The following is a 17,651-nucleotide window of genomic DNA, read 5'->3' on the forward strand; positions in this document are numbered from 1 at the left end:
CAACTAAATAGTAAATAGCAAAAATAATAATTTAATTATTAAAATGAAATGATAGACATAATATTTTATAATTGTAATTCCTGACTCCTGGTATATTGAATATTGTTATCAGACGATAATTTGTTGATCAATAATATTAATCAAATATTATCAGAAAACGATACAAGATTATAATATCAAAACTTTAAAATGATGGTTCACTACAATATTTATTTTATGGACTCTGACCCTTAATCACACTACTATGGTAGGACAGGTATCAATTAATAATTCACAGTTTTTCTAAAAACTAGAAAAATTGTTAAAAATCAGGAGATTAATGAAATTAAAATGTTGAAACGTCAATATTTTCAGAAAAATGAACTCTACAAAATGGCTATCTTCAATATTTTTTTTAAATAACTAATTTAAAAAATATATTTTTTAACTTTTTTACCAAAACATTAAAAAAAATTAAAAAATTAATTACTTGTAGTGCTTACCATTGTGAGTCTTAATAAAAAATCAGAATTACGATATCTCCATTATTTCAGGAGATATCGCAATGAGTAAATCCACACGGGACACCCTGTATATTAAAAAGTAAATCGAATTAAATTAATGCATGTCCCTTAATATTAACATGACTACCAATATAAATATAATATTTAATAACATTTTACAAAATGTATTAGAAATTAAACAAATCAAATTATTCAGTAGGTACCAAGTACATAATTAAGTTTGCTCTTCAAGTATGTAATCTAACTTATACTTCATTAAATATGTAATGGTTATCTTAAAATTAAAAATTAATTTTTTAAATTGTAATATATTATTTAATATTACAATAAATTATGCTTAACTTAATTAAAGAAAATTGTTAGTACTTAGTAGATATAAGACATTAATATAATTTATAAAAAATATAAATGGGTTAAAAAAACAATATATTATTATTATAAAATAAATAAATCTTAAAATGTATCTATTATAAATTTCTTTATTAAATATTTCATAAAAATATTTTTATTTTTTTTGTTGGTATTTTAAATGTTAGACAGCAGGACAATTGTTTATATGCCTTTCCCACTTTATGAAGGCCTTAATAAGTGTAAATTTTAACTCATTCAAAATATAATTTGTATATCTATACAACCTATTAAATTATATTAAAATTAACTTCCTACAATGTTTATTATAATTTATAAGACTTCAGTATCAGTATTATATATTTACAATTTATAGGTTTAAATATTATACAAAACAGGCGGTGGATTAAATAATAACCCTAAGGTTTCGAAAACCATCGGAAAAATGATTGGGTTACTAGGCGACCAAATGGATCCATTATTTAATTCAGTAGACTCCGATGATAATTATATTAATGGTATCTACATTAATTTATTAAACATTTTTAAGAGGATCGAGTTATTGAGATTTATCCGTATGTAGTCCACAGTGGAAAAAAGAGGAAACAATCAAAGTGTACCTAATTTTCAAAATATTTATTAAGCTATTGCATAGCTTTTATCGTAGGTCTGGTGTAGTGACTGAAAAAAAATTTTTCGTAACGAAAAAGCGTGACCACTACCTGCGGGATCCCGTAATCCCCCTCTCTGTCTACCGTGCGGCGAACCGTATTGTCATACCGTGCTATCTGCGGTCGAAGGTCCGCTGTCAGCGGCTATTGTTTGCAGATATATTTCCAAGGAATAATAATGTACCTATAATTAATAATTATACGGTTTATATTATATAATATACATTTATATATTTATATCTGGATAGTGGATATGATAAAATTACAGTGTATGAGACATGCTGAGTTATCGTTTTTTATTTTTTTTTTTTTATTATTATTTTTATTATTATTCACTTATCTACCAACAAAACAAACTCATTTTGTCAAATTTTGAGATATGCGGTGTTGCAGTTTCAGCGACGATATATAGTTGCTATATACAACGCGTGCAGTGTGCACGCCAGGGTAGTGTTATAATATAATATAATATAAAAAAAAATGGAAAGTGAAGGAAGTGTATCTGGTGAAGAAATATTGCAAGAAAATGTGTAAGTATTTTATAAAAATACATATATACCTAACTTACACATCATATAATATATTATACAGGGTGTCCCACAGAGATCTGACATTCTGACAAATGAAATAACTTTTGTTCTAATCAATATTTTTAAAAAATTTCTTTTGAATATAATTCATAGACACTTGCGCTACATTTTTAGAATACATTTTTTATTTTTTAATACTGAAAATAAAAAACTTAAAATTGATAAAAAAATTTTTTCGAAATATTCAATATAGCCAATTTGTATATCTGATTTTTAGAAAAATTTATATGGTAAAAACACTTATTTAAGTAAAATGGCTGATTTTTTACAATTGTTTTAAATATCAATATTTTAGTTAAGTAAATTACGATCTAGTTTATGTTAGAAATCTTGTAATTTCAAATAATAATAATTTTTTAAAAATATTTTATAAGAACATTTTTAAATAGATAAGTGCATGTTAAAATCTAATAATTTTTTTATTGTATTTATTTTAATAATATGTGATGTATAAACTATAAATTACTATAATTTACCTAACGAAAATATTGTTTCATTCTTATCGCAGTCCAGAAGAAAGAAAAAAAAGAAAACGTGAGAATCAAAATGCATATCGTCAGCGTCAAAAAGTTTTGAAGGAAAATGAAAATGAAAAAAAATATCCAAAATCAAATGCTGATCGTCAAAGAGAATTCCTTCGTTATAAATAATGATCCACAAGAATCTACTACAAAATATGGGACCACCCTCGACGCCGTATTTTCCAGATATTTGGAGAATATTAAATCTCAAACTTATGTTTCATATTTTAGTTATCATAGGCCTATAGTTTCTATGATACCAACTTCTGTATAACTAGAATAATAATAAAAAAAATTAAAATTATATCAACTTCTTATTTATTTAATATGCAATAGCTTTATCGCGGCAATCCCCGAATGCCACTTTTTTTTTACATTTTTATTATGTTAAATAAGATGTTCATTAATGAGTCATAATAATAATAATAATAATAATAGTAATAATAATTTTTCAAAATAATGAGTAGATACTTAAGATGATGTCAACGCACCATTTGTTTTCTCTTTCTGACCAATGCACAACATAGCAAATTTATGTCAAACAAAACCAACCCAGTGTTATTAATTTTAATATTAAGTGAATTCACCTACTATTGATCCTCACATTGGCTTTTTTAATCAATGTATGGACACATAATGTTCTAAACTTAATATAGGTATCCAACAGAACTAAATATACCTTACTCCTCTCTAAATGTTATAATAATTTTGTACCTGAGTCCAAACGAAGTTCTTCTAAAATGTATAGTATATGATGGTTTAACAGCATTAAATCATAAAATATTAACAAAAGAATAAAATGGCTCTAAGTTTGAGGAAGAAGTACATTGTTTTAAAATAAAAAAGCAAAATTGATCTTGAAATAAGTGAACTTGAGCAAACATTTATAATACAAAAAATTAAAGTACAAAGCAAAATTTAAATCAGAAGTGCATCAAAATAAAATTTGTGAAGAAATATTTTTAAAATAGAATTAATTTACAAGAAAAAAATGTTAAGAATCGAATAATATATTTATTAATATTTATTTAGAATTTATATTCTACTGTGAATATAATAATAACACTAACAAGTAATTTTAATTTAAATGTTTATAACTAATGAATTAAGATAATATGTATATTAAATTATAATAATTTAAATTAAATTATAATATTAAATATTATTATAAATTTGTTTGTAGTTTTTCATTCGCGGATAGTAAAAATTTACCATTTCATAGGTAGGATTATAATTACTTGCAATTTAAAATGTTAATTGTTCGTAACAGATAAGTCATAAATTAGTGGGCACCAAAATCAGGAGTGCGACAAATTGGTAATTGGCATTATGCTTGCAAAATAACTTAACTAGTGATAGTTATATGTTTGGTAAAACTAGAAAAATTTTGAAGTCTAATGCTACTATAGTATTTTAATGCCGGGTAGCATGAAAAATGTATTAATTTAATGGACCAATAAAATTTAATGGGACAATCATGAGCCACTAAATTATGTTTAAGGGACCATTAGCTCACTATTGATTCATTAAATGTTAAGTGATTGTTAATGCAACCTAGAATCAGAATACTATATTTTATTTATTAATGAAAATTAATGTATAAAATATAGTTTAAAAAAAAACTTTCTAATTAATATAATTGTTATTTATATATATATATATATCATGAAGGATAAAGATAAGGAGCTCGCACTCCCGTTGACAAGCGTAAATAAAACAGTCAACAGACCCGTTTTCGTCCGCACGAAATAAGGTTAACGATATCGCCACTAGGTCGCAGGTCGATCGATGGTTATACTACATGATAAATGTGATATTATCACGAATTCACGATTATAAAATGTTATTTTAAATTATTAAATTACAAATACTAATATTTATAAGCAGTGAGAAGTAAATAATATTTAAAAATGAGTTGTTTTGTACCGGGATGTGTCTCTGGTTATCCAAAAACAAAAAAAAAAGGAGTGAAAAATGTGTCTGTTTTTAAACCAAAGGTAATTATTCATTTTTATTAAATATATATTTTGAACTTCCTTTGTAATACACATGTGTCTATATTAATTATTGAAACCGAAATTGTTTATAGAACGAAGAAGAAAGAATTATATGGAATAAATCAATACCTAGGGTAGATAGAACATTGAAAATGTCTAACTATGTTTGTGAGTTACACTTTCAACCTGGGTGTGTGGATAAAACTTATACAACTGTATTATCAGATGGTTCATTATTCACTATGGATAGAGGTATACCATTATTAAAATCTGGTTCAGTTCCAACTATTTTTCCAAATTTGCCAAAATACCTATCACATACAATTAAAAAAAGAAAATCTCCAAAGAAAAGATTTTTAAGTGCTCAAAAACAACAAAAACCAATTCAATTTGAACTTAACAGTACTATTCAAAATAACTTTGAGAATGTAACTATAATATTGCCAGTGAGCCATTTTCAACAGATGAGACACCTTTGATTTCTTTAACATTTGATGATCTTAGAAATGGATTAAAATGTTTGAACCTGCCAAATAGTTCATGGGCATATTGCTGTACTTCTTTACACATAATATTTTCACGTTGGAAAGAAATAAAAAATGATATAATTGTAGCTGTTGGAATTAAATTAAATCTTAAGGTAACAAATTATATTTATCTTATTTTTTATTGTATATCTACTGATATAGTGGCGGCTTAAACTCTAGTATTCTTTTATAAGATGCCCCTGTCTACTGATGCTTTTAAATTATGTAATATAATAAAATAGAAATTAATATATTTAATTAAAAATATAATTTTTTGTTTACAGATTATCATAAATAATACTGAGCACTGTTTCCCTGAATTCCCTGAACTTTCTAGTTTTAAAAATTTAGAATTAATTGTCCATAAAATAAATGAAATTTCTAATGTATGTGAGGGAGTATGCATTGCCAGGTTAATAAAAGTGGTTAAACTTTAACACGTTAATCAGCTAAGTTACAAAATTAAGTAAATTGAACTTTTAATTACATTTAACTAAAATAAACCAAGTTTTTTAATTTGGCTAAAATTAAATTGCTGGTACAGATTGTGTAAGTTATAATATGTATTAAGGGGATCGGTGGTGGTGTATATTTAAGGAGTTAGGTATAGGCAATATTTAGTGTGCGTGCATGAGTTATTTGTGACTGTGTGCGTAGTAAATGATTATTAGTATGTGTACGGGTCTCTGCCCTACACCAGGTACTACCATAGACATTATGAGTATAAGGTCTATGGGTACTACCCACTCTACATCTTATCTGCTAATTGACAAATAACTATAACAACGCTGTATAGTAATACACGGTAATAATAATTACGTAAATACCCGCATACGCTGTCTTCTACGTCATTCTATATTATTATCGTTTGACGTCCATACTACACACGTCTTCTTAGCTTTACTGCAAAAACCTTCACAATTTAAATTTTAATAACTTAAAAATGTATTTATTATAAAAACAAGAGTTTTCTATTTATTTTAGGTAGGTATAAAGGATCATATATTACAATAATTTACAATACACGTTGTATGTATTAATTTAGAGAGTATATTAAAAATATATACATACAAATATTATGGTTCCGGTAAACCAGATCTTATAGGTAATCCTCGATCAAATCTCGAATCTATAATTTCTGGGATTAAAGATTCCATATAAAATTTTGGCAATTGTGGTTCAATATTATTTTTCCAAAATTCTTCGTCTCTTAATATTTTATCAACTACAAAACCTATAAAAAAATATAAAATGTTAGATTATGTTGATTTGAAATAAAAAAATGAAGTAAAATGTATAAGTTACCTTTGGGCGTCCACACTACAAAATAGCACCATTTTCGTTTTGTAATATTAAGTTGTCCTTGTACTTGGAAATAGTAACAATTTTTTTTTTTTTATATTCGTTTTTCATCATCATAAATCATAAATTTTAATTTTTTGTTATTTACAGCTTCTTCCGGTGTATAATTCTTTATACTTTGAGGACACTTAATTTCAACTATTGCGTCTTTGCCTATTAGTCCATCGGGACTTGCGGCTAAATAATTAAGTTTTGTGTGTATAAATAACCCTGCTGGTTCAATTTTAACATCAAATTTTTTTTTCAAAATCTCTTTTGGCCATTGGTTCATTTTCATTGCCGTACCTATAGTATGAATAAAATAACATTTAACTATATAATTTTTAGAGTAATGATGCAATATGCTTGATTACTATAATACAAACCGAGTGGCAGAGTTTCCTTGAAAAATATCATAGAGTATGTTTTTGACGGTGTTTGCCCGAGAAGTGCTTGCTCTAAGTTTACACACTTTGCCAAAATTGGAAGCTGTGAGACGTGAATTCCTATACTTTTGCCATTCATTATTATTTTGCTGTCCTACAGTTCTTCTTTCCACTTCTTCTATTTCTTTTATAGTTAGCTTTAAATTATTTAAAAATATTTTTTCCTCTTTTAAATATTTGTCATGTGGCATATCAGTTATTGTACACTCTAATTCATTTACAGCTCCATAATTCTCATCTGGTCCGTCAATAATTTTTGTTCTCTTTGGAAAGGTTCTTATAATTTATAAGTAAAAAAAAAAATCAGTTGAATATATTATATATTATATTATTTGTTTTTAGGCAATAAAATGGTTAGAATTATTTTTTTTAAATGAGAATACGATATTATTCACTGCATTATTAAATAGAAATTTAAAAAAAAAAATACTATTATATTATATTAGGTATTAAGTACTTATACAGAATGTCTCACAGAGATCTGACATTCTGACTAATGATATAACTTTTGTTCTAATCAATATTTTTTAAAAATTTCTTTTAAATATAATTCATAGACACTTGCTCTACAGTTTTTGTTTTTATTTTTTAATACTGAAAATAAAAAACTTAAAAATTGATAAAATTTGTAAATCTGATTTTCAGAAAAATGTATATGGTAAAAACACTTATTTAAGTCAAAAGGCTAATTTTTTACAATTTTTTTAAATATCAATATTTTCGTTAAGTGAATTATAGTAATTTATAGTTTATACATCACAAATTATTAAAATAAATACAATAAAAAAAATAATTAGATTTTAACATGCACCTATTTAAAAATGTTATTACAAAATATTTTTAAAAAACTGTAATATTTGAAATTAAAATGTTTCTAACATTAACTAGATTATAATTTACTTAGTGAAAATATTGATATTTAAAAAAATTGTATAACGGTTTACAAATTTAAGAGTACCTATATATAAACTGTATAATTATTATAATATAATACCTTTCAAAATTTAAACGTCTACATTTTAATTTTAATTTTGATCTTTCTACTCTTTTTATATATTGTTTTGTAAATAATCCAGGGCTAGTATTCGTAATTTGTTTATGTAAATTACTAATATATTTTGGTCCAAAATTATACGATGTTATCGCTGTATTACACCGTGCACTATATGAGCCTATAAAATGCCAGTTATACATAATATGTCAAACATATAATACGAAAATATAATTTTTAGTTTTATAAGTATTTGTTATTATTTACCTCTAGAAGAAAAATTAACTCTTTTTCCACCTACATACTTGGCAACCACACTATTAAAGCCTTCAACTGCATTATTGTTTACGTTGTATATTAGGCTTTGAGCATGATGAGCGACAATATTTCTAGCTCCTAAAATATCTTTGAACAGTCCACAATTTTCCATTTGAGGAACTAAATTTACTTCACTTTCTTTAGGACCATCACAAAAGTAACTAGGTACATAAAATATAAATACATAATTATAAACGATTGCAGATAAAAAAAAATGTATCATTTAATTTATATTAAATTTTTATACTTGGCAAAATTAGAATGATCTCCAAATACATGGTATGGGCTATTCAATATATCTTGTTTTAAAAGTTCAACTTTTTCATTATGATGCAACGTCATATTTTTTCGAAAAACTATTGCCTTGGTAATTGCACACCTATTTTAAAATATATACATTTATTATTTTTTCTAATAATTTTTAACAGACCAATCTAAATTGCAGGCTTACAGTATTAATATTATATAATTTACATATAAATTATGCATATACACATACCGTAATTTTAGTCGTTTATCTTTTAAAACTTTCCTAAGAACTCCGGGTACAACTGTTCCAGAAGAACTTTTACGATGAACGGACAAATCAACGATTCGATTCAGATAATTTCTGAGAATGTGATTCATACATTCAATTTTTGTAACAAAAACATCGCGTCCATATGGTTTAGCTATAAATAATTTTTTAGTTACACTTGAGTTACCATCTCCTATAAGCTTATTATATATAATATTATGCATTGGAATGCTTTGCCGAAATCCTTGGCTATATGACAGAAGCGCCAAAGGCACAAAAATGACCTATCATTTGCGCCAAAATGTGTAGGACATAAGCGCCAATATAATATTGTATACCTAACATGTGAAATAGGCGCCAAAGGTGCAAAAATTACAAATAATTTGGGCCGAAATTAAAATTTTATGTAAGTAGATATTTAAAAAGTGCTCTTTTAAATAATTATATTATGTTAAAAAAAATGTCAATAATAAATTATAATATAAATGCAAATATGTTATAAACTAATAACACAAAACTGCTCATACACTGTCTATGTGACAATCTATTGTAATCAGATATAAAATCTAATTGTCGACATTTGTCGATTAAGATTAAACGTTGGAGTTTTTGAACGATATAATTCTAAATTTAATATCTGTTATTTAACATCTATTAACTGTGGCACACAGGTACCTAGGATTTTGGCGCTTTCGTACGATACGATTTTGGCGCTTTTGTACGATACGACTTTATTTTTTCTTATCTAATTTTGGCGCTTATGTCTTTCACCGAAATCCTTCCACAATAATATCAGCTTCCATTGCTGTAGAAGTACCATCCCTGCAATTTTTGAAGCATACGTGAGCTGAAGCGGCATTTCCATTTAATTTTGCTTTATCACAGATCGAACAATATTTATTACGCACCCTCATATACAGTCATAGATATTAAAGAATGGATAGGCCATTGCTATATTAATCGAATAGAGGGAAGTGTGCCGGAATGGGGAAGAGAGAAAGACAGATTTTTATCATTACCTCTCTTTCTGGCAGAGGTCTTATCATAAATTATATTTTGTGATTATTATCATTGCTGGACGCATAGATAATACTGATAATAGATATTTGAATTTATAAATTATAATAAAATAATAATTATTATAAATGTAATATGTATATTTTATTATAATATAAATTTAATTGTATTAATTGAACCTGTTGGATGTTACCTAGTTATTGCATAATTTGACTAATTTACTCCATTTAAGTCCAAAATCCAAACTGAATATTTATATTAGAACTTACTATGGTTCATATTTGCAAAGTGTGTAATGTTTCATCTAAAGACAACAAAGATTTACCATTTCATATGTAGGATCATAGTCCCTTATGGGTTATTTTAAATTAGTAATATCAGATATTTAATGTTAATTAATTAATAATTATGATGGTTAGATTTCCTAAGAATTTGGAAAAAAGGAAAAAATGGGCATCAGCATTAGGGTTCGGGTTGCAAGAAATTGGTGATTGGCAATATGTTTGTGGAAATCACTTCACAAATGATTGTTATATTTTTAGTACTGCAAGAAAAATATTAAAGCCTAATGTTACACCATTGTAAGAATACTGTATTTTATTTATTTATGAAAATTTAAGTATAAAATGTAGTTAAACAAAAACTTTCATTTTAGTGTTGTTCATAATTCTGATGATAAATCTTGTTCACCAGTTCCAAGTACTTCGACAACTGTTAATTATTCATAGTATGTATTTTTTTGTTAAAAGTTAAAACTAATTTTAACCATTACTGACATTATTATACAAAATATGAATTATGTCTGTTTTCTAGTGCCAATGCTGTACATTCGTCTCCAAAAATGTTAAATAATATGTACGTATTATATTTATTGTTGCAAATTAAAATTAAATAAACTTTCTTTTTAGTGTTGTTCATAATACAGATGGTGAATCTTTTTCACCAATCCCTAGTACTTCTGGAACTGATAACTATTCACAGTATGTATTTTATTTGTTAAAAGTTAAAATTATGTATTACAATTTCTGTACCAAATACATTAATAATGTCTGTTTTCTAGTGTAAGTTATAGAACACCTTCAACACCTAAACGGAAGAAGGTAGAATTAACTTGTGAAGTGACTACTCCCAAAATGTATGTAATATGTTTCATATTTTTTAAAACTATTTACCTGTACTAAATCACTCAAGCTTAATTTAAATGGTATTTCTTAACACTAGATGTCCTAAAAAAAAACTTATTTGGAATAGTAATCGATTTGGTGATTTGAGTTTAAGAGATTTTGAAACACCTAATCGTGCTGCAAGAAATTTTAAAGTTATAAAAACAACTGTTTCACACTTGAGGAGAAATAACAAAAATCTGAAATAAAAGTGTAAACGTTTAGAGAAAAAAGTCGAAACATTAAATGACTTATTGGAGATTCTTAAGAAGAAATCATTAATGACAGATTTTGCTGCTGATAATTTAAAGGTACCCATCATTATTCTAATTTTTATTGTTTACTAATTAATTGTTTACTAATAAATTGTTTACTAATAAATTTGTTTACATGTTCATGGGAGAACTTAACCAGACTTTGTTATTGTCAACACATAGGTACTAACATCAAATAAAACAATGAAATGTCATTAACAACAAAATTTGAAAATTAACAATGTAATTTTTGTTGTATTATGTTTAGATATTAATTTAATAAAGTAACTTTTGATATTTTATGTTATATATCTAGTATTTAGTACATTGCAGTGTTTCCTAATTTTTTTGCAATACCGAACCATAAATAATTTAATATTTATGGGGTGCGCTACTAAAAAAAAAAAAAAAAATATCAAGTATGCCATAAATAATTAATATTTTTATTGTAATCAATTTCATCATTGAATTTTTATAAAATACAATACTGAATAAAAAATACAAATAATAAATAAATAAAATGAATAATAAAAAAATTAGTAAAATATGAAAGTTGTAATCAAAACCGCAAAGTTTGACCCATGGTTTGGGAAACGCTGGTATATTGTATCCTTGAATGTTACTCTACAGAGTATAGTAGTATAGTAGTAGTATAGACTCTATAGAGGATCTTTTGGTAGTGTAGCTGTAACTAATATTGTACTTATTGTAGTATAATATAACTTTGAGTTTGAATTTTACTATTCTTTTTTTTAAATTGGCTCTCACAATATATCATAATATTTTAAAGTTAATTTTTTTATCAGGCACTGGGTTCAGATGTACTAGAAAAACTCATTAAAAATGGTCTGTCTGGAAAAAAGCAGCCTTATACTGAAGAAATTAAACAATTTTCTGTAACCCTCCAGTATTATTCTCCTAAAGCGTATAATTATATAAGAAAAACTTTTGGGAAATTACTTCCTCATCCTAGGACTCTACGTAGGTGGTATATGGTTGTAGATGGGAACCCAGGTTTCACTAAGGAATCCTTTGAAGCAATTGCTAATGAGGCGAAAAATCGTCCACTTTACTGCAATTTAGTCATTGACGAAATGTGCATAAGACGTTATGTTGAAATGGACAGTCAAAAAAAGATACATGGCTATATTAATATGGGTGCAGAATACTCATATGAAAATGACGATATACCATTGGCTAAAAATGCATTACTATTTTTAGTAGTAGGAATTAATGGATATTGGAAAATGCCAATCGCATATTTTTTAATAGATGGATTAAACAGCGGTGAGAGAGCCAATTTATTAACTAAAGCTATTGACCTTTTATATGATACAGGTATACATTTATGTTCTGTAACATTTGATGGTGCATCAGTTAACAGTAAAATGTGTACAGAACTTGGTGCAAATTTTAATGTAGATAATGGAAAGCCATATATAATAAATAATCATGGACAAAAACTTTATATATACTATGATCCTGCCCATATGCTTAAACTGATACGTAATGCACGGGAATTCAAATCAGTAATAATAAATTCAAAAGGAGAAAACATATGCTGGAAATATATAAAAATGTTATACGGAATTGAACAGCAAGAAGGATTAAGGGCAGGGACTAAACTAACCAAACGACACATTGAATTCCATAACGAAAAAATGAATGTTCGTCTGGCTGCCCAGACACTTAGTGACAATGTAGCAGATGCGCTAAGTTACTTAAAAATCAAAATGATCTCTTTAGTGATGTAGAACCAACAGCAGAATTCATCAGGTACATAAATAATGCTTTTGATATTTTAAATAGTAGGTCAAAGTTTTCAAAAAATCCATACAATAAGGCTATTTCATGTGATACTATTGAACAGTACACAAAATTTATGCAAGATTTTATACCATATATCAAGAGTTTAGAATTTCCTGACGGTGTTAAAGTTATAAACTCTGGTAGAAAAACAGGTTTTGTAGGGTTTATTTTAGGTCTACAAAATGCAATATCTATGTTCCATGACCTATTGGCAAACACAGAACTATATTTTTTTCCAACATATAAGATCAGTCAAGACCATATTGAGACAACGTTTTCAGCAATCAGAAGTCGATTGGGATATAATAATAATCCTACTTGTAGGGAATTTAAAGCTGCATACAAGAGAATTATAATTCACAATGAAGTTGTTGGTTCTGTATTTGGAAATTGCTCAATGCTAGAAAATACAAAACATTTATCAGTAAATTCAAGTAAATGTGAGAAAAATTTAATGTTCAATCTAAATAGTCATTGGTTGCCAGAAAGACATCTAGATGACCATGATTACTTTGAAACTTACATAAATATGACAAAATATATGGAAGACACATGTCATTATATAGCTGGATTTGTAGTTAAAAAGTTATTGAAAAAAGTTGATTGCCAATCTTGCCAAAATTCTTTAATAAAACCTGGATATGATAATGAAAATAATTTAACAAGTTTGAAGAATCGAGGAGGGTTGATAATTCCTAGTAAAAGTGTTAAAATTATATGTGAAGAAGTGGAAAGAATATTCAGGGCACATGAACCAATTTATTTTAGTAATACTAGAAATAAATTGTATTTATTAAATAAATTGAAATCCAGTTTATATAAAACAAATAATACCTGCCTATTTAATTGCCAAAGTCAAACTTCTGCTTTGGATACTCATCAAAATAAACTTATTAATTCAATTGCTGTTACATATGTAGACATTAGAGTTTTCCACGAACTACGTAAAATAAATGATATAAATATTAAATCTGGAAAAACAAGGTCAAAATTGACGAAATTAGTACATTTTAGACATGAATGATTTATGTTATTATTATTATATTATATAAAATATGGTTTAATATTAATGTATTAATTGTATTATTATTATTTATTAATTTATAAACTTACATATTAGTATATTACACTAATTTATAATATTGAGTATTAAATATTGACAACTAATTGAATAAAATGAAATAAATAAAATAAATAATTATTATGTGTGATTAAACCAAATTCTGTTATCTATTTGTGTTAAGACCTCTATAACCTCAAAATAATTTCATATTCATTCCCGTATGATAAGCTCAAATGGCCTATCCATTCTTTAATATCTATGTATACAGTACTTTTTTTGTATTATAACCTATAATTGACGCCTGTTGTGATAAAAATTACAATAGTGATACCGAAAATATCAAATAATCTATAAATATATAAAATAAAATACTTACTACACCAGACAGTGCATTATAACCACTTTTGTATGATCTTTTCGACCAAGCACCGTCGGCAATCACAGTTATAAATGGTATTCCATTTTCATTTACATTACCTTCTTTTTTAGCAATTTCAGCTTCCTCATTTCCCGCTAGTATCATTGCTTCTATAGCCGTGTCATTGGTGTGATTTGATATATCTAAGTGAAGTTTTTGGTAAGTCATGTTTGACATACTTGGCATATTTAAAAAAGCTGCCATGGTATATAATTGAGCAAATCCTTGTCCTGAGTTTATGGTTGCCATTACAATAGCGGTGTTAATAGATAACGAAATGTCAGTTGTCTTAGGCTCGTTAGATATAATGTCAATTTTATTGCATAAATCACATTTGAAAATAAATTCCGAAAAAAAACCATTTTTTCTTTCATTTATTAAATTTAAATTTTGAAATGTACAACTAAAAGGATCGTGTTTAATATTTTTTAAAGAATTGAAGAAGTGTTTTATGTCCACAAATCTTTGACCTTCACAATTGTACCTTGGAAAAACAAAACACAAAAAAAAAGCGGGTAAGTGGATGTCGCTCTGCTGTACATTAGGCGGTGGGGTGGATCTCTGACTAGGGTAGGTTAGATTTGAATGCAATGATAGGTATCATTGTATACGAAAAACGATTCTGAACGGAGATGAATTGTCAGTCTAGGATATATTATATTTAAATATTGTCATATTATATTCTATTTTGAAACGATATTTAATTTTTTTTAGCTACAATACGAACAACTCATAAAGAACCTAGTATTAAATTTTCAAGTTTTTTTGGTCATCCAACATTTTTTTACCGATACTTCAAAAAAAAATTCTCATAAAAATCGAAAATTTCAGTGGTCTATAAATAACTCAAAAAAATTCAAAATTTTTTGAAAATTAAACAGTATATAGATAACGATTATATAAACATTTGGTGAAAACTGCAAGTATTTACAGTGATTGCAGTTTTTGAATAAACAACCATACAAAAAAATCGATTTGGTCGAAAACTGGTTTTGCGTAAAAATTTTTCTGTTTTTCTGTCACTTTTTTTTTCATTTTTCTCGATTTTTTTGAAAACTATTTAAAAATGTTTACTTTTGACCTCTATAATGCACCAAGGATATTCACTTTTGCATCAAAAAATCTAATTAAAATAATTAAAATAATTTGTCTAACATACAATATTGCACTGGGACAAATTTTATCTTCTGTATAAATAGATTATTTACTTAGGGCCGGTTCTACCAACTATAGATAAAGTATGAGTTAACTATCTATTAGATACCGTTATCCAAGACATTTATCTTATTGATAATCAATGTGTGTTCTACAAATCATATTTGTGTTATGAATTACTATCTATTGGATTGTTAACCTGTAGTTAAAATACATTTTTAATTTGTTATTCTTTCCATGATATTGTTGTATTATCAGTAATAAATATAGTTGATTATTGATAATAATTAAAATATCATAATCTTAATTCTTAATATCGTAGTATCGTACTAACGTCTTTTAAAAAATTAAAACTGAACTGGTTACCTACTCAATTAAGATTTTTATATTTTTAATATATTTTATTATTAAAGTTACAAATTAAAATGTCGGCAATTAAAAATAAAGATAAATCTCGGTCAAAAAACTTTACTAGTGATGAAGTAAACAGGTTGATAAGTTTGGTGGAGAAGTATAAGAATGTCATTGAAAACAAAGAAACTGATTCAGAAACGTGGAAACAAAAGGATAGTTGCTGGCAAACGATACAAAATGAGTTTAATGTTAATGTGACTAGTGATTTTAGATCGGTTAAAACATTAAAAGATAAATACAATGGGTTGAAAAAGTGTGCAAGGAAAGAGTATGCTGAAGAACGCAAAGAGTTGTTTAAAACTGGTGGTGGTGAAAAAAGAGTTGTGAAAATTAGTGATATATCACAAAGGATTCACAAATTGATATCAATTTCAATTACTGGGAATCCTAGTGAATTCGATAACGATCAAGGTAACATTTATTTTCATTTATTTCACTGATTAATTCACATAATTGACATTTAACAATGGTAAAGTAACAATGTAAAATTATTATTAATTTAAAATGGATAGTTAAATAATAATTATAATTAAAAACATATTTGAAAATTTATAGATCTTACTACCAGTAATGAAAATAATGCTCCTGAATTTGGCTTGGTTGATACCATGAATAATTCAGAAACTTCACATCATGAATAACCTAACCTAACCTAACCTAACCTATAATTCTTGGAAATCGTGCTATATTGTAAAATTTCAATCTAGTTTCCTGAATACTACAATGATGGTCTGGCATTTTAATATACAACGGTCTTAAAGAAGCTATAGCTTCAGTAACTGTTCGAACAATATTACAGGCTGAAGTTTTACTCACACCTACAAAGTCTCCAGCAGCAAGCAAAATTGTCCCTAATGCGTAAAACCTAAGTGTCAATAACAATTTCGTTATAGGCAATATGGCACGGTTTCTGAAAAGTAAATTAAAACAGAATTTTAATTTATATTTTTAATATAGAAACATATGAATACCCCCCCCTCAAACGTTTAGCCACTCTAGAGCTTTAACCACCCTAACACGTTGACGGACACTTGGAAGTACCATTTTGTTCAATAGGAATGCTTTAAAGTTTAAATTGACACATGGAATTACCATGTGATTATGTGAACCTATATATAAAACGGAAATAATTATCAATAATAATCAATAGTGCCAAAATGCGCAATAATATGCTTAATATGGGCAACTCAACTTTTTATTTCATAAGTAACCATTGGAAATATTACTGACACATCAGTAATGCCACTTTTTGGAAGGTATTTAGAATTCTGCTATAGCAGTAATAATATTTTAAATTGTCAATATAGATACAAATAGACGATTACTATTTAATATGCAGTAAAATTAATCGATTGTCCGTCAACGTGCTAAGTGCTAACGTAATGTGAAAAATTCCCAATTTTATAATTATAATACTGCCTAATCTGCTCTTGCTGATGGCTAATTTACTTTAGAAATAGTTAGATATAAATATACCTATAACAATAACTTCATATAAATATATACAATAAATTACTTACCTGTTCGTTTTTGACATTAAATGAAATTCAATTTTAGATAAAAGTTCAATAACTGTGGTTTTTTTTAG

General features: G+C 26.4%; 1 long non-coding RNA gene and 2 pseudogenes across 2 annotated transcripts; 1 reads left to right on the forward strand and 2 right to left on the reverse strand.

Moving 5' to 3' along the window:
- Positions 1-6,233: 6,233 nt before the first annotated feature.
- LOC149061206 (uncharacterized) lies at positions 6,234-15,865 on the reverse strand (annotated as a pseudogene).
- Positions 9,326-11,513, forward strand: LOC149061207 (uncharacterized; annotated as a pseudogene). Its single transcript, XR_016189751.1, has 7 exons — positions 9,326-10,122; positions 10,207-10,368; positions 10,443-10,514; positions 10,601-10,642; positions 10,696-10,767; positions 10,848-10,922; positions 11,009-11,513. The product of XR_016189751.1 is annotated as an uncharacterized LOC149061207 (transcript).
- On the reverse strand, positions 13,753-14,239 carry LOC149061208 (uncharacterized). The gene is made up of 2 exons (XR_016189752.1): positions 14,127-14,239; positions 13,753-13,984 (listed from the first exon to the last, which is right to left on the reverse strand). It is a non-coding gene; the product is annotated as an uncharacterized LOC149061208 (long non-coding RNA).
- Positions 15,866-17,651: the final 1,786 nt, after the last annotated feature.

The sequence above is a fragment of the Diuraphis noxia genome, unplaced genomic scaffold (assembly GCF_037042655.1).
Source record: "Diuraphis noxia isolate RWA-SAM2 unplaced genomic scaffold, SU_Dnox_SAM2 contig0001, whole genome shotgun sequence".
NCBI lineage: Eukaryota > Metazoa > Arthropoda > Insecta > Hemiptera > Aphididae > Diuraphis > Diuraphis noxia.